At 43.1% G+C, this 19,209-nt stretch overlaps 1 long non-coding RNA gene across 2 annotated transcripts; it reads left to right on the top strand.

Annotated features, from left to right (window-relative positions):
• The first annotated feature begins 8,951 nt into the window (after nt 1-8,951).
• Nucleotides 8,952-17,466, top strand: LOC146518766 (uncharacterized). Of its 2 annotated transcripts, none has more exons than XR_014874011.1 (3): nt 8,952-10,201; nt 13,707-14,078; nt 15,490-17,466. It is a non-coding gene; the product is annotated as an uncharacterized LOC146518766 (long non-coding RNA). The 2 variants fall into 2 exon arrangements; XR_014874010.1 differs by having other exon boundaries at nt 8,954-10,150.
• Nucleotides 17,467-19,209: the final 1,743 nt, after the last annotated feature.

The following is a 19,209-nucleotide window of genomic DNA, read 5'->3' as shown; positions in this document are numbered from 1 at the left end:
CTTCATCCTGGCCAAAAAGGCTAAAATGACCAAAGAAAAAGTGGAAAACAGCTAAACATGAGAGGTTTTTGGACAAAGTTTGTGTTTTTTCCATTGTTTAAGCACTGCTTCCAGCCAAGAGTGATACCATATATGCCCTATAGCTGCAGAAAAGGCTAACATTGTTATCTTTTTACAAAAAACCAGCTGAACATGAGAGGTTTTTGGACCAATTTTGTGTTCTCCATTCTTTAAGCACCGGTTAGAGCACCGTTTAAGCACAGGCACCGTTTCAAAAGTACCGGTTTGGCACCGGTATCAGATAAAACCTAAACGATACCCATCCCTACTCTCCACATATAAAATCTAAGTCTAAAGCTAATCAACATCTTCTGAGCATATCTCTATATCTCTTATATGTGGAAAGACCACTTTTAGAGAAGAGTAACAATTTAGTAGTATTGCTGAATAGAGGTGCTCTCCTGGCAGTAAATCAAAAGTCCAACAAACTGTCTGTGATTCAGTGCTCTGGCCCTGACTAAGGCAACTCTTTTACCTACATCAACAACATAGCTAATTTTTAGAACTGATTTATACAACTCCTGGTGTATAATCAGTGTTGAGAGTAACATGTTCCAAAGTAATGTGGTTTTAAGTGTCATTAAACTATAATTATAATAACACTTTTCTGTAACGTTCTATCCACTCTCTTCCACCTATCAGGGTTACTGGAGCCTACCCCAGCTGTAATAGAGTGAGAAGCAGGGTACACCCTGCATGGGTCACCAGCCTGAGGCAAGACTAACACACAGAGACAGACAACCGTTTGCACACACATTCACGCCTATGGGCAATTTAGATTCACCAATTCACGTAACCTGTCAGGGTGTTGGGTGTTTTGAGCCAGCATTGTGAGTTTATTGTTTTTTTGTAACTTTTCTATTATAAAGATGGTTTAATTTCACAACTGTGGGCACACATCTCGCACTGGCCACCTGGCCGTCACATAAACTCAATAACTGCATGTCCTTGAACTGTGGGAGGAAACCAGAGCACCCAGAGAGAACCCATGCAGACACAGGGAGAACATGCAAACTCCACACAGAAAGACCCTGGCCAAGTGGTGGAGTGGAGCTCGGGGACTTCTTGCTGTAAGGCAACAGTGCTAACCACCATGACAACATGCTGTTCAAACAAGTTATTGGTTACAGACTGTAACCAACAACTTGATTTCCAAGTTATTTGTACACCTGGCGGGTAGAAAGAAAAAGTCAAACAATTTTGCTTTTTTCCTCCAAATTTGGATTGCAATCAGGCAATTTCAGTTAATTCAGCAGAAGGAGCTACAATTTTTGATGAGTGGAGATATGGGGTAATATTTATATTAGGTAAAAGAAGTAGAGGGTCATGGTAAAGTAAAAAGTGTGTTTAGGACAGAAGTCATAACATTGGCTTTTTATTTTCATTGCTAACACAAAGCTTACACATAACCCACAGTGACCCACAGCTGTGTGTACATCAACCCCAGTGCAGGAGCCAGAAACTGGGTCATCAGTAGGTAACAAAAGCACTAATGGACAGTCACGCTTGTAGTGTTGTACGTTTCATTCTTCCTTTTCCTACAATAGAATCATTGTGGCAGTTGGTTTGAAATTTCTTTGGAGTGTCTTTCAACTCAGAATTTTTTCCTTGTCAAATGTGGATATCCTTCTGTTGTAACCCCTGCTTATCAATGCATGAAGTTAACTGTATCACAGAAATCACAGTTATCATCCTGAGAAATAATAAGTAATAAGTATAATAAGTATTAAACTTCAAACTTTGAAGGACCCAGGTGTGGACACAGACGAACGAGGCAAAATGTTTACTGAACTCAAAGTGAGCCTTTATTAGGGCCGGTAAACAGTAAAGCAAAAATAACCAAACATAAACTATGGCAATAACCTAAACAAAGTGCCTAAACTGGGAAACAACTAAAGACTAAGACAAACTAAGACTCTGACTTGAACTGTAACTATGAACTATGAACACGACATGAAAAAGCAAAGAACAGAATTCTGGACTGGTACATGAAAGACTATGAAAACATGACAGGAGCAGATTACTATGAACATGACCAGAACAGAGACTGAAAAACTATGAATCATGACGTGTCGCTAGAGTGACAGGAATGATAACAGACGACGCGGCACAGATAGGGGACCTAGCTTCTATCGGATATTTATATAGAGATCCTCCAGCTTCAAACTGTATTACCCTTCAAGGACCTGCAGTTCAAAAAAGCGCCCCTCCGACAGTCAAACCCATCTGTTTTCTGACTGGATTGTTAAATTTGTGATTGACATGATATTAACCAATCAGCTGAAAGGAAGAAAAATAGGGTCAAAATTCATACTTGTAACTTGAAACTTGAAACTTGAGTGCAGAGTTTCACATGTATTTTTTGGCTAAGTTAAAACACAAATCTTTTTTTTACGCACACACAAATTCTTTTTACACATACAAATCTTTTTTACACAAACACAAATTCTTTTTACGCATACAAATCTTTTTTACACACACACAAATTATTTTTACACATACAAAACAGATTTACAAGTACAAAATATTTATGACCATAATTTGAGCCCATACCATTAGACCAGTCTGCATCAAATTTGATTTGATTTCTCCCGGGATTTATTTAGTAATGTCAATTCAAGTTCCATCCTCTGCCACTTGCCCTATGGTAGCGGGCGGGCTGGAGTCTACCATAGGGCAAGAGGCGGGGTACACTCACAAAGACACACATCCATCCACATCAACACCACACTCTGAACGGCAGACACTTAGATGCCCCCCTTAGTCTGCAACAAACTCAGGATGTAGCCAGATTGGCGACGGATTATCAGCCAGGGGTGTAGGAAGACCTGCCTGCTCTCCTCCCCGCTTGGCAGTGTTAGGGGTGGCCTGTTGGGTGCATGTGTTGGTATAGTGAATATGACGTGTGAAAACTAGAAAGCTTTAGAAATTGAGAAGAAAAAAGCAACATATTACAATTCAGTTTTATTTATAAAGTGCGAAATCAAAACAAAAGTTGCCTCAAGCACTTTATATTGTAGGGTCAAGACTAGGGATGTTACTGGCAACTAATTTCTTAATCAACTACATGAGGAAAAACAATTAGACTAACCAACTAGTATAAAACTAAGAAACAATGACAACAGATATGTCATGGTCCTGGGTGTTCAACCCAGTTTTGGGTTTTTTTTGTTGTTATGAACTTATGCTGTAGCTCTATATTACTGTTTCTAGAGCTTCCGTTACACTAGTCTCTGAGTCTTCTTTATTCGTATTTTAAATTCTATATTTATTGTTGCTCTTGTTTGTTCCCTTCACATCCATGCTGTCCTAGTCTCCTCTCTGTGTCTGCCAGTCTACCCTCTCATGTACCCATGTCAGTCTGTTTCTTCCCATTCCCAGTGTCAACCCCATGTGTCTTAGTCCTGGCCTCTGTGTTTGTTACTTCCTGTTTTATTGTGATAGTGTTATGCTTTATGTGTATTATGTTTAGTATTGCTTCCCCTTTCTTGTCAGTCAGATTAGTGTCAGCTGTATTCCCACCTGTGTTGTGTTCTCCCTCATGGTTGTGTTGTGCCTCGCAGAATGTTTTACTCATTGACACAAAGTGACAGAAAAACATGACCACATAATGGACCCAGTGGACTCAAATTTTTTTTCTGAGGAAATATTTGCTCTTTGGGATTATTGCCAGAGCTTAATCCATGCTATAGACCTGTACTGGAGTCACCTGCAGGGTGTTGTCTTTGATAGTTTCCTTTCCTTCACAACCTGTGTGTTTCCCAACACTATTTTGTTAGCACCCAGCTAAGAACAAAAATATGTTTTGAACTGTTTGGCATGGGCACCCGAATTAAAGACTTGGAATTCCTGGCCTCTTGGTTGTCTCGCAATCTGACAGCTCTCTACAGCTCTCAGTCACCTACAGCAGATGTGTCCTTCCATGTCTCCATTACAGCAGACCTGCTCCTCTTTGCCTTTGCAGCCAGTTCACTCCTCACAAGCCTATTTTCAGGTTGGATTGTGTGCTGAAAAAGATGAACTTGCCCCTGCCTCAGCCTTCTCCTATAAATTGAAACAGAGGGTTTGATTTCCACCTCTGTGAATTCTAAGACTGTCAACATTCCAGAGAAGTGTTCCAAAAAACCAAAAAACAGATATCTGTCCTCCAAGCTCTGAGATTGTGAGACTTACTGCTCCTATCCTGGTTTGCCCTCAGACTGAGTCGTAGGTCTCAGTGCACTCTCCACTGCAAAAATATGCAGCCTTCTGCATCAGCTGGGTACTGAGCCAAAACGTCCCAGCCGTCCTATTCCGCAGCATCTGCTCCTGCGCTATCTCCACCAGAGGTTCCCACACCATCTGCTCCATCTCTGATAGACTTCTCTGCACCGTCTGCTAATAGGTTCATCAGTGTAGCGTGTAGCTGGCCTCCTGCCAAGCCTCCCAAGGGTCCCCATCTCTGCTGCTGCTGTTGGCAACCTCCAGTCCTGTCACCCCAGAGTCTCCACCACTCTCGCCCAGGGTCTGCGTCACCGCTGTCAACCCAGGGTCTGCACCACCGTTGCTGGCCTCTAGTCCTGTTGCCTGAAAGTCTCTGTCCTTACCAAAACTGGCCATTGGTGGTCACTTTTTAAGTTAGATTTGAGAAAATGTAATGGTTTAATGGAAAAAATAAAGCCATCCAATTTTATCAGAAAGTTCCCTTCTGCCCCTTGTATCGGCAATCTCATTCTAATAGTGTTAACAAAAATGTGAGGCCTAGATTAACAGATTTGTGGTGTTTCTCAACAATGATGCATCATCTGGCGGCAGATGGCTGCATAACATTTAGGACACAATAGTTTTTCAGCCCCCTGTGTGAATCACTATCTTATCGTGATGGAATTGTCTGTGTGTCCCAGGGATGCCAGGCACTATGTTGTCTGGGGCTTTTTGTCCCCTGGTAGGGTCTCACACGGCAAATTGGTCCTGGGTGAGGAACCACACAAGGAGCGATCCAAAAGCCCCTATGAGCAGAAGATTGAGGGAACCCTTCACCCTGCCCAGAATAGGATTACTGGGGCCCCGCCCTGGAGCCATGCCTGGGAGGGTGCATGATGGTCTGGTGGGCAGGCCTTAGTCTATGGGGCATTGCAGGGCACAGCCTGAAAAAAGGACATGGACCAAACCTCCTGTAGGCCAACGGCCCACAGGACACACCATAGGTATCAGGTGCAATGTGTTGGGCAGGGGCTAGAGGCAGAGACCTTGGCAGACCAATCCCCAGCTACAGAAACTAACATTTGGGACGTGCAGTGTAACTTCTCCAGTAGGGAAGGAGCATGAGTTAGTACGTGAGGTTAAGAGGTACCAGGTGGACATAGTTGGGCTCACCTCAATGGAGATAGAGTTGGGCTCACCTCCTGGAGACTTGTTCCAGAGCCCAAGCTCTGGAACGAATCTCCAGGTGAGGGTCTGGACTCTTTTTCAGTCTAGAGTACACTCCCTTGGTGAGAAGCAGCGGGCTGGAGTGGGTATCCTCGTATCTGCCTGAACGGTTGGGTTTTTCCCAGTGGAAGAGAGGGTTTGCTCCCTGCACCTTCGGGTACGGGAACAGGTCCTGACTGTCGTCTGAACTTATGCACCAAATGTTTCAGAGTATCTGGCTTTCTTTCTGGAGTCCCTGGGCAAATTGGTTGAGGGTACTCCACCTGTGGTCCTACTAGGACACTTCAGTGCTCATGTAGGCAATGGCAATTAGATGTGGAGGGGTGTGATTGAGAGGAATGGTCTGCCAGATGTGAACCCAAGTGGTGTACTGTTGTTGAACTTCTGTGCAAACCACAGTTTGTCCATAACAAACACCATGTTCAAACATAAGGGTGCCCATAAGTGTACGTGGCACCAGGACACTATAGACCGCAGAAGGGCTGTTGTGGATGAGGATGCTGGACAGACCTGGCGCGCCTAAAAGTATAGTCGGGTTAAGGCCCCAATCCACGAGATCTTCAACTCCCACCTCCGTCAGAGTTTCGACAGCCTTCCAAGGGAGATTGGGGACATTGAGTCCAAATGTTCAGCACCTCCATTGCTGAAGAAGCTGCACTGAGCTGCGGCTGCAAGGTGGTTGGTGCCTGTCATGGTGGTAACCCCGAACTAGATGGTGACCAGAACCAGAGGTAAAGTTAACCATCAGGATGAAGAAAAAATCTGGCTTGGTTAGCTTGTGGGACTTGGAAGGTAGGTCGTGACAGGCAAAGTGGAACTGGACTCGTGGCTCAAGCAAAAACTCGAATGTGAGAGGAGTACGGAGAGGCCATGGAAACTGTCAAGCTACTCAGGAGGGGAAAGCGGTGCTCTACCTGCAGTCTGCATAGTGCGGGCAGAGCGCTGCTGACTTGGACATTGTCGGGCAGTGGAAGGAATACTTTGAGGACCTCCTTAATCCCACTGACACGTCTGTCGTTGAGAAAGTAGAGTCTGGGGTTGAGGGAGACAACTCATCTTACCTGACAACTCAGGTAACTGAAGCAGTTAAACATCTCCTTGGTGGCAGGGCCCCTGGGGTGGAGAAGTTTTGCTCTGAGTTCCTGAAAGCTCTGGATGTTGTAGGACTGTCTTAGTTGACATGCCTCTGCAACATTATGTGGAGATCGAGGGGGTACCTCTGGATTTGTAGACCAGTGTGGTGGTTTCCATCTTCAAGAAAGGGGACCAGAGGATGTGCTCCAACTATAGGGGAATCATACTCCTCAGTCTCCCCCAGAAGGTTTGTGCCAGGGCGCTTAAAAGGAGAGTCTGTCCATTAGTCGAATGTCAGATACAGGAGATACAGGAGGAGGCATGGGAGTTTTCCCAACCAATCTACATGTGTTTTGTGGACTTGAAGAAGGCATTAGACCGTGTCCCTTGGGGTGCCCTGTGAGAGGTGCTTCCGTAGTATGGGGTTTCTGTCGCATTGCTACAGGCCATTCAGTCCTTATACAACCATTGTAAAAGCTTGGTCCAAATAGCTGGCAATAAGTTGAACTGGTTCCCGGGGTGTGTTAACCCTCTGGGGTACAGGGTATAATTTGACGTTTTTGACTACTTTTGATTTGACCTCTATATTTCACCTTTAAAAACTGTTCATCTTGCCTTGTTTGGTATCATTATTTTCAGCACAACCTCAAATATCTGAATTTGAAGTTATTTTTTCATTTTGGCATACTGTATTAACACAATTGATCTAAATTCAGACAGACACAGGTCCTCCAATCAGCTCTATGCAGCACACAGGCTTACAGTGGTGCTTGTGGGATAGAGAAAGAAACACTTCTCTTCCAGACATGAAACTGAAAAGAACAATGGCCTCATTCCCCACTGACTGTACAAATAAAGATGTATTTTTTAATTGTTAATTATCTCACGAGTCGCTGTTGCTACCATCAGCCACCATGCAGACAAGTTTTTTGTTTACAGATCATTTATTCTAAGTTACCCAAAAGGATAGCTCATTTTTGTCATCGTGAGAACTAATTAAAATGAAGTCAGTTATATTTAGAAACATCACCATATCTTAAACATAAAAATATAATGCTACTCTAGCTTTTCTCACATATTTAGTGAAATTAAATAACTTAAACCATCATGTGACATGGTTTGCAATAACACTGTTATCAAAATAAACCCAGCAAATAAAAGTGTAGAAACACAAATACATTTTATCATGGTTTCATGGAAACTCAGAGATACCATAAAGACACCTCATTGTTGCCATAGTGCTCTTCGCAGCTGCACTTCATCTCAAAAAGGTAGGTTAATAAATTGGATTTAACTTAATCACAATACTTAAACATTTTTTATAAACTTGAGTCCAGCTTGAAGTGATACAGCAAAACCCGTGGTACATGCTTTACTTGCTATGTGTCACTAAAAAGTCCGTGCTGAACATTACTTTCGCTCCACTAAGTTTCAAAAGAAAATCCCGCAATTAAAGTAAAATTATTTCTAACAAATACAATGAAGAACATTAAAATAATTCACTGTCAGGTATAACTGCTATGATTTTCACGACAGAGATTAGCTGCTTAATTTTGCTCTGCCCTGCCTACTGAGAAACCTGACACCAGGTTATTTGCATACTAACAGTGATTAGATGTTTAGCTGGGGGGAGGGTGAGTGGGGGTTCACTGCCGAGTGCAGAGCACGGAGGGAAAGAGCAAACGTGACGTGAAACATATCATCTCATTTGTGCCTTTTCCAGCAGATTTTTCAGCTACTGTAGTAAATGTCCATATTGTAATGGGTTGCCCTTGAGGATTCACACGCAGGACTCCTGAGTTGCGAGTTAACAATGCCCCTGGGATCCCTGGGACACACAAACCCCTCCACCACGATTCACAGAGAGGAACAACGTCTAGCTAAATTTAATGTTTGTGATTTGGAAAATTTCTATCACAGCACTTGCTTTTGAAAGTTTATTCTTTGGCCATCTTGCTTGAGCCGTTTGACATTTTGTGAAGAAATTTTTATCCACCAGTTCCGCACTATGACTCTTGGGATAGGGCAGAACTTAAAGGATAAACCTAACCTGTCCTTTGAACTCAGACAAAAAAGGCCAAATATGTGGGCAACATTTGGAGGAGTCCTCTAATTTGGACAGCCTTTTTCTTCTCACTGTGACACAATTGGCCTTCAAATGTGGTGTTTGAATTCAGCCCCTGACTTGGGACACAACCTTAGCAATGGTGGTACATACTAAGGTAGAGAAACTCTGAGCGTGCAAGTCTAAGCTCATGGTTAATGAAACTTTGACTTACAGACAACTCTCCACACAGATACAGATTGCTGCACAGATCTGCTACAGCAGAAATAGCAAACGTCACGTGTAAAAAGAAAATCAAATGGAAAGCTGGGTGACCTGTAAGTGATGACTTGTCTGTACTTTGAGCAACCATTAATGCACGCTTCACAGTTATTTACATAAATCTTTAAAACCATATTCTGAATACTGTCATGAACTAGCTGTGTGGAGGCAGATGAGGACCCAAACGCAAAACTCACGGAGACAGGAACTGAACTTAAAATCACTGCTTTATTGCAGGCCTTACAACAAAACTAAACTAAACTGGGAATACTAACAGAAGACCGAGGGAACACAGAAAGACACACAGGTTCGGGGAGGAGACATTGACGACGCAACACTAAACTGAGGGAGACATGCACATAAATACACAGAGGGTTAACGAGGGAAGTCGGAGCACACGGGGAACACAGCTGACACAGATAATCGTAACGAGACAGGGCAGGAGTGAACACAACATGACGCATACTGACGAGAGACTGTCAAAGTAAAACAGGAAGTACACAGGTTCAGACAGGAGAGAGAGAGCACAGACATAACGGGCTGGGGAAAACATTGAATGAAACACAAGGAGGGGAAACTGTTAGGGTGAATTGTTAAATGTTTGTCATTTTTATGTTTGCCATTTGTACATTGTTTCTGTGAAAGGAATTCTTTCTGTCCTCCCCTCCCCAGATTCTCGAGGTTCTAGGTGGGGGGGGGCTGTAGTCTTTTATCACAGACACATCCTTGTGCTTTTGATGTAAGTTTCCTGCGTTTACGACCCTTTGGTCAGCAGGAGGTCTGACACACACACACACACACACACACACATTCTTACAGAAGTTCACACATATACACACAATGCTTTGTCTTAGAACCATGTGGGCGTGGCTTTGTTCTGACGTGTTTTGTGTGAACTGTCTCTCAATAAAGGCAGCAGGAAGAGGTCAGATCTGGGGGTCATTTTCGTGGTGGATACAGACGAGGCCTCCCTTGTGCAAATAATCGATCGATCGACTGTCTTGTTTTCTTCATGATGAATAAGTCTCTAGAATTAGTGGGGCTTGTGGAAACACAGACCCAACATTTATTTGGTCCTCCGAGCCGGAGCCTAACACATCGCATCCACAGAGGAGAGGGAGAGGACACCACCGCAGTCTGCTAGCAGCCATAGTCTGGGATGGTTGACGAAAGCCCTGTTACTTTGCTTTGTACCAGGCCGGAAGTTTGCGCCTGAACTCCCCTCGGGATGGATGGCGATTGACGGGATCCAGAGACTCTTCCCATGAACGTAAACAAACAGTGAGTGCAGAAGGCCTTAGAGAGCGCCTACGTGCCCGTGCGTTAAAGCAGGTACGTGAGCGCGCAAGCTGTGCATGTAGACGCAAGCTGCCTGGTTTCTCCGCCAGTGTTTTTGTTTTTGTTTTAATCTTTTTGATTTATTTAAGGAGGGTTAAGTCGGTTTCTCCACCGAAGGTGGTTTAAAGAGGTTTCTCCACCGAATAGAAGGAGGGTAAGGACAGTTTCTCCACCGAATAGAAGGAGGGTGTTGCGAAATCAGTTTTACCCCTGTTCTTTTATTCGTCGAAACTTCCAGAGACGGCACCGGAACTCAGTAGTCATTTTCACAAAACTTTTATTCATCTTTATTCATCTTCATTTAAGCATGCACTTCTAGAAGGGAAGACGAGGCCGGTGTGTCCCTCTGCAAAATCTTCACCCCTTTGTTAGTTACAGCCAGCTTTATAGAGGTGTCCCCATCATAAAACCCCCCTACGGTGTGCTGCAAACTCTGTGTCTATGTGAGTGCTCGTGTGTGACTGTGTAGCATACCTGTATGTATGTGTGTGTGCACGTAAGTGAGTGTGCGTGACAGTTAAAACACTGTGGGTGTAGGTGACTCCCTAGAGGTCATAAAAAAAACATTTCCCTTCCAGACCACAGTTATCCAGGTCAAATGTTGAGACCCCCACCCAAACATTCTCTGGGGAATTTCCTCTCAGGATTAACTCCTCTCTGTTTTACTTTCACAGTTCAACTGGGGAGGGTCTCCTATACTCTGCTCCTAAATTCAGGACACCATCAGGCCTTTATTACATTGAGGGCAGTGTCAATGTCTCTACAATAATTCTAGATTCTATGTTAACACATTTCTAAACTCTAAATCAGCTAAACATTTCTACAAGGGTAAGGACGGTTTCTCCACCGAAAGGAGGATAGAGCTCTATAAAATAAAAAAAGGATCTCCGCAGTTGAGGGCGTTGAGTGTTATATGGTTTCTCCACCAATGTTTAAGGAGGAAAGAGCTCGCCGCAGTAAGGGGGATTATAGGCCAAAAAAGTGTGAATGAGCATATATGTGTGCGAGTGCCAGTAAGTGAACGCAGCAGCACAGAAGGAAACCTAAAGCGGTAATTCTGTGACCTGTTGTGTACACGTAGCCTGGGTTTTGGTGTAAGTCGTGTTGCCTGCTGCAGACTGTGTAAGTCTGCCTTGAAAGAGGATGAAATACACTGCAAAGTTTTTATTGGGCAGCACGTGGTGTGTGGATCATTGACGAACAAAGTGTAATTGTGATCTAAGCAGAAGTGAGTGTGAGCGTGTTTGACGTCACGGTGTGTGTGAAAAGATATCCAGCTGGGGCAGACATGATTCTGCAGATCACCTGCCCAGTGGCCAAAAAGAAATAAAATAGTTGTGTGGATGAATGATAGCATGAAGAGTGTTTGGTGTTTCTCAGTCTGAAACAGCTGTAATGCTATTTTCTGTTTTGGAGAAAAGTACAGTTTACAAAAAAAAACAGAGAGAGATGTGTGTTGTTTAAGCAAGTGATGAGAATAATGAAAATGTGATGAGAGAGGAACACAAAAACATACAGAAAATGCATTAACTATACTAACCCTACATGCATATATACATACAATGATACTCATGAAGACCAGACAGCACCTTAAGCATGAGATTCTGTTTGTCATCTTGTCCAAGTCACTAGTAAGATGAAAGTGATACATAGACTAGTGGACTGAATATTATAGGAGGACAGATGGTTGCATCATAGAGGAGAAAACAGAATGCTGATGAGAGTTCTTAAATGAGTGAGCTGATTGTGAGTTTCTGGTGTGTGAAGAAGTTTTAACATGGCACACATTTAGTTACATGAGAAGAAACTTATGTGCTAAGACAACAGGGTTATGCTGTATGTTGTGTGTGATTGGATGAATGTTTGAGATTAAACTGGCTGTTGATTTGTCTTTTGTTACTAAGTTGAGCCTGCCAATTGGGTTGTTACGATTTATCCCCCTGGCATGAACAACACGTGTCATGACTTAAACAAGGCTTTTCTTTCCTTTCCTTTCCTTTATTTTCTTTCTTTCCTTTTATTTTGTTACTTTCATGGTGCACTGAAAGTTTTGTTTGATGATCTCTGTTTGAGCAGATCTGCATGATTAGAACCGAAGCGTCGTCGAGAATACTGTTGCAAAGTGCTCAGGAGAAAGCCACTTATTTGGGACAATTAGGAAACAAGTTCCTGTCCAAAAGGATTCAACGAGGAAATCCAGTCTAAATTATTTTTCTTTTTGAAATGACGTCATTTTGCTGAGCGTGGAAACGAATGCGACGATAATTTCCACAATCTGCAAAGAATCACTGAGTGAATGAGTAAGAATTTTAAAATAAATGGGGAAGCTGACAAGACTGACTGACTTAACATCATTGTGTGAAGTTAACCCCCACCTGACAGAGGTGTGGATGTATCTCTGTGTGTGTCTCTGTTGCAGGAGCAGAAGGAGACCACGGGAGGAAACTTGGGTCACATGACTATGTGAACTCTGCAAATTTAACCTTTTTAGTTTAAATTTTTCTGTCTGTGAATTTACCAGGTACCATTCACTACCTTGTGTTGCTCACAGAGATTACTGTGAGAAAGAGTGTATACACCTGCGCAGCACTAACATTTACATTTCTTTTTACAGCAGATGGTTAATCATGTGATTTGATCATGTGATTTATAGCAGGACACAACTTAATTATGTTTTTCTACCACAGGATTACTGAGATTTCGTGTGAAGAAAATTGTAGTTACAGGCTATATGTTGATGATGAAATTACACTGTGTTGTTGAGAGAATGTTGGAGAAAATGTGAATGTTACAGGGGAGAAATTAATACAGTTTGAGACATACTGTGATGAGACCATTGTTACTTTTCCACAGCGAGTGTTAACTTTATGACTTTTCACAGCTCCTCTGGAATCTGGATGGCCCACACCTGACCAGGATGAACCGTGTGTTTGGCTAATGTTTGTTTTTCCTTAAGAGTGCTTCTAAAGGATTCAGCACAGACAGACAAGTGACAATTGAACAGACGTGCAGTGGTTACAAAATAGTTACATGGGGCTCATTACCTGACCACTATTGGGCTCATGGTGAGTGACAAACTTAAGGGAAGTCACTGATTACAATGTGGAATGACGTTGAGATGTTAAATGATTTGGAACAAATTATGGGAAAAAGTAGGAGTTTAATGAGTTTAGAATAAACCTACAATGATACTTGTCTCTGTGATGCTGAATACTTTATTACTCTTATGATCTATAGTTGGTTGCAAATGTGAGGTTCTTTTAACTTTAAGACTTTGTCTTCTAGGATACAGGCTGAAGCTGGGAGTTAAACAAGCAAAACATTTAATTGCTGACTAATATTTTTACACAGGGTTACAGCTTGGAGTGAAGCTGCTCCAAGGGACAAACCCTGGAGATTGTTTTAGGGAGACTGTGCAACATTCTTGTACATGTCTCATTGGGGAGTTGACACATGGCAAAAAGCCATGTGGTGAGAGGTCGTTTTTTTTAATTTGTAGATGTCGTGAGGTGCCATAACGAGAAGGAGTGATTGAGAGGATCGCCCACAAGATGGAAGCTGAGGCCTGGAGAGAGTCTTCAGGAGGATCGGAGATCACCTTCAGCACAGAGAGCTGTGCTACTGGGCTTCCAAAGGATTGTCACGAGGAGATCGTCACGAGGAGACTTTGCACAGCAAAATCTTAAATACAATGAAAGGGTTTCGACGTTGACGTTAAGGATGACAACTAAGGTGTACGACGTGCTCTGCCTTAAATCTTCAGCAGCGTTGGAACATGAGAACCTGAGGGAGCGTGCCAAGCTCCAAAGAGTGACAGCGCAGAGGAGGTCCAGCGATGGACTTGTGGTTCTGTGAACAGCACAAATGCCAGGTGACTGTAAAATAACTAACAGTACTTTTTCCACAAGTGAAGCCAGTAACTTACTATCCTAAAAGATTAGCTCTAGTTGCTCGTGCTTTACCTCCATGCGTGAGATCAGTATGTGCAGCAGCTTAAGCTGTACAATGTTTCAGGAAATAGTTTATTTCACCTTTTGACATTGTTGGTTCCACACGAGGTAGATGTCTACTACTGCAGACTAAACTTACATTTCTGTCACCTACAAGACACTTGTCTTTAATGTTACTGTTACTCTCACAACCATACATAACCATAAAGTGATGTACAATTCTGAATTTGTCAACCCTTTTTGCCAACGCAAGAGGAGGGCACTTCTCATGAGTGTAGAGAGCACGTGGAGAAGAAGTGTAAGCCGAGGGATGACTTAATAGCTGTGCCACTCGTTGAGGGAAAGGTTTGGTTTGTTGATGATTTGAGTTTTACGACAGCAGAGGGACAGACTAAAACAGGTTTTACTGTAGTAGACAGAGAGATAGGTATCTATGCATGACAACTAACATGTTTCATATTTGCTCAAGCAGCAGAGATGCTAGCTTTAACAGAAATGTGTAAAGCTGCAGAGAGACAATATACCCCGATAGCCAGTGTGCATTTGCTACATTACATTTTTTTTGTAGTGCAGTGAGTGAGACGAGGTGTGACGACCTCTACAGGGAAACCTGTAGAACACGCCGAACTCTTGCAAAATCTGCTGAAGGCAGTGTTATTAACCAGTGGAATTGCCATTTGTAAATGTGCAGCACACATGTGAGGGAAAGATCCAGTTGCATTAGGGAATGTTTTTGCAGATAACATCGCAAAAGAGGCAGCTTTAGTAGAACATGGTGTTAACATTTTAGCAGTACAACATCAGCAGACATGTAGGGCCATTCACCTACAGCAGGCAAACAGTTGTGACTTACAGAAGGAGCGAGCTTGCAGGTTGGTGATTATCATCTGTGTGATAAACCAATACTGCCTAATAATTTGTACAAGACTGCTGCTATTTTGAGCCATGGGCTTTGCCATGTCTCCACAGGGGGGAGATGAGCAGTAGTTTATACTCACTCTAGGATTAGTTTATACTCTAGGATTATTAAATACCTTAAAAAAATTGCATTTGCAGGCAGAGAGAACTAATAGAACAGTAAAGTTAAGACTTAGGAAGACAGGCGGGACATGGTTAGACGATATAGAAATAGTTAAGATATACATGAGGATTCCTCCAACAGAGAATGGTCTGACTCTTTGAGATTACATATGTTAGAGCATTTCTAGTCTTCTGTAGTGATGATAGAAGAGCAGAAGAGAGAGCATATTAGCAGATTAGATGCTTGAAATGTTTAAAAGTAAAGAAGTCTTGAGAACAAATGATCTGCCAGATGATTCTGTTTCTCCGCAGGAGCAGAGTCTGAAGTCTGGAGATTGGATGTTGATAAGGCCATGGAGAGGAAGTGCTGGTCCAGTCCGCGGTGGAAGGTTCCTATCGGGTGCTGCTGACGACGATCACAGCAGTGAAGATTGCTGGAAGGAATACTTGGATACATCAAGCGCACTGCAAGAAGGTGACACACATCCAGGCCAGCTCGGAGTAAGTGGCAGGAAGACCGGGTACAAAGGGGGGGGAAAGCCTCCAGGGCCCTTCGTCTCAATCCGGTGAAGAAACCAACTGAGCCACAGGTACTCATCAGAATGGCTGGGAATGTGCTGTGCATCTTCTTGAGCCTGTGGACCCAGAGTGGGATGACAGGGAGCGCACTGGAACAGAGCAAACCACACCCAGTGCCCGCATGTGTTTTCAACAACTACTGGTGGCAGTTTAAGAACACAACCGCTCACATAAAGAACGAGACCAAATGGTTATGCTTGTGATGCCACTGGCTACACATTCTTCTGGACTGTGGCCATATAGCATCACTGAGAGCGAGACAGTTTGTTTGGTTGCTTTAGCAACACATCCAGGAGTAAACGTACTTGGAACACTGCCAACTTTTCAACTGCTCTGGTACGACAGACCTGCTAGTCTGACTCAAAGAATATAACTTGTTGCAGGACATTGAACAGCTAAATGAACTGGAAACAGGCCAATTGCCTATGTGCATAAAGGGCAATGGATTAGTCCAAGTTGGAGATTTACCATGGGATTTGTGCAACATCACCTATTCTTTTGTCTTCTGCAAGAAGGATATAAACAGAGAAGCCTTTTGTCTACATTTACATCATGAACACTTGAGGTTTTGAGCCAAGAAGATCAAAACAGCTTGATCCAATTTCCCTTACAAAGCTTTTCCTGTGGTGACAGCAGGACAGGAGAAGAGTTGTAAATGCAGATAACTCACCAGTTGACTCTAACCCCCACAGGATGCCTACAGTGAGATTTGGGGAGTTGATAGGAGTCATAAAGAAGGGTGTTGACCAGGATACAGCTTTGAAGTTAGCTGAGAGCCATATGGACAAACAATAAAGTCAACTGATGTGTTTGAATGCCTATGTCTGTATACAGTTGGATTGTAGTGACATATGATTTTTGAGAATGATGATTCTTCTTGTTTGACTTTTGACATTCAGTTGTTTACTTGCAGAAATACATAATGAATTACATGACAGGAGTAGATGCACCATAAGGCTGGATAGCTTGGTTAATGTCTGGTCCTTGGTGGCATCTTCTTTTGAAAATATTAATTCCTGTTTTTGTATTGTTGATACTGATTTGCTTATGTATAGGAGGCATTTTAGCTTGTATAAGATCAATGCTAACTAAGATGATTTCCAATACATTTGTTAATTATGTACTTTTACAGCAATATGAAATGACTGAAACAAATGACATGACAGAAGCCTGTGTATAAATGACGCCTGCGCTAAAAATGTCAAGCACGAGGTGCATGGCTAGAATATACTACATAGGAATAATTTGAAGCATAAAAATAACATAACAGGAGGGAATGTTAGGGTGAATTGTTAAATGTTTGTCATTTTTATGTTTGCCATTTGTACATTGTTTTAATTCTGTGAAAGGAATTCTTTCTGTCCTCCCCTCCCCAGATTCTCGAGGTTCTAGGTGGGGGGGCTGTAGTCTTTTATCACAGACACATCCTTGTGCTTTTGATGTAAGCTTCCTGCGTTTACGACCCTTTGGTCAGCAGGAGGTCTGACATACACACACACACACACACACACACACACACACACACACATTCTTACAGAAGTTCACACATATACATACAATGCTTTGTCTTAGAACCATGTGGGCGTGGCTTTGTTCTGACGTGTTTTGTGTGAACTGTCTCTCAATAAAGGCAGCAGGAAGAGGTCAGATCTGGGGATCATTTTCGTGGTGGATACAGACGAGGCCTCCCTTGCGCAAATAATCGATCGAGCGACTGTCTTGTTTTCTTCATGATGAATAAGTCTCTAGAATTAGCGGGGCTTGTGGAAACACAGACCCAACAGAAACGAGGGCTCACAGATACACAGAGGGGCACACAGGGGGTAATCAAATAAGGAACATCTTTAACAGAACCTAGGAACCACGGAATAAGGAACAAAATACAAGAAAACTAAGAATGCTGGGCCAACATTTTTTCTAGTTTTTCATTTTCTTAGTGTCATTTTAACTACTTGCAGCATGAGTAGTGCCACACGCCATTGAGGCTTTACTGGTAGATGAGCTCCACCAGGATGACCCATCCGTACATGGATCATCCAGTCAGAAGAGGCTTGCTATCACAGCCTCGAAAGTATGGAGGGCATAGCAGCAGATGGGCTATCACACGAGGGAAGTTGGACAGGGCATCAACCCAGCACCAGAACCAGTATTGTATTAACATTAATTTAGTGACCCTTCAGGTGTAGAATCAGAATCAGAATCAGAACGACTTTATTTATCCCCAAGGGCAATAAAGATACAACAGAGCAGCATGACGTTGAAGATAAGGACAGGCCATAAACAGGCAATAAGAGTGAGATAATACATACACAGAATATACAGTATATACACAGTTTTAAAATTACACAGTTTTAAAATTAAAGTGACTGAATAGGTGAATAAATAACTGTAAGTGACTAAAAGTGAGTAAAGTGTCGGCAGTATAAAAAGAGTGTAGAGCAGTTTATGTTTATGGGTGTGGGAAATGGTCTTATCGGCTAAAGTTATAAAGCAGAGTGGTTTTGGGGACAAAGGTGGCTCTCCTCCTCTCAGTCCTGCAGGAAATACAGCGAAGGCGTCGCCCAGAGGGGAGCCATTGAAATGCGGGGTGGAGAATGTGAGATGGGTCATTGATGATTTTGGCTGCCTGTCTAAGGGCCTGTTGGCTGAAAACCTGTGGCAGAGTTCTGACAGGCAGGCCAATGATTTTAGAGCACCCTGATTTAGTGTGCTGCAGTCTGTTCCTGAGAATTTCAGGAGGTTCTCAAAGATGGTTCCCAGGTATTTGTACTCCTCAACTACCTCCACTGGCTTCCCATGGATAGTGGTGGTGACTGAAGCAGCCAGATCCCTCTGCCTACTGGAGAAGGTCACCACCATCTGTTTGGTTTTGCTCACGTTCAGTTCAAGTTTGGAGCTGTTACACCACTCTACAAACTCCTGAAGAGTGGGCCCGTGGTGTTGTGAGGGGTCTGACAGCAGTGACAGGAGAACTGTGTCGTCAGCATATTTCACCAGGTTACAATTGGGCTGTGTGGATCTCCATCAGTGTAGAGGATGAAGAGCAGGTGGGAATGCACAGAGCCCTGGGGGGAGCCAGTGGAGGTGGAACGGAGAACGGAAAGAGAGTTGTTGACCCGAACTTTCTTATTTTAAACTCTCACTTTTAAGTCCTGGTGAGTGAGGATGTGGACTCTTCAAGCTTGGCGATGTTGTCCATCTCAAACCTGGCGTAGAAATTGTTGAGGTTGTCAGGGAGGGAGGAAGGGTTGCTGCCTTCCACCTGGATGGTTCTGGGGGTGGTGACCACAGTATTCATACTGTTGATATCCCTTAAGCGACTTGTCAAGAGAATATTGGTTGAAATCACCCAGGATGAACTTGGGAGAGTCCGGTGATAATTGTTCCAGTTTGTACAGAGTTTTGGTGAAGTACTCTGTGGCTTTAGCTGCATCAACTCTGGGGTGGATGTAA

Source organism: Neolamprologus multifasciatus, chromosome 5 (assembly GCF_963576455.1).
Source record: "Neolamprologus multifasciatus chromosome 5, fNeoMul1.2, whole genome shotgun sequence".
In the NCBI taxonomy this organism is placed as follows: Eukaryota; Metazoa; Chordata; class Actinopteri; order Cichliformes; family Cichlidae; genus Neolamprologus; species Neolamprologus multifasciatus.
The sequence above is the reverse complement of the archived record's forward strand: the minus strand, read 5'-3'. Positions and strand labels throughout refer to the sequence as shown.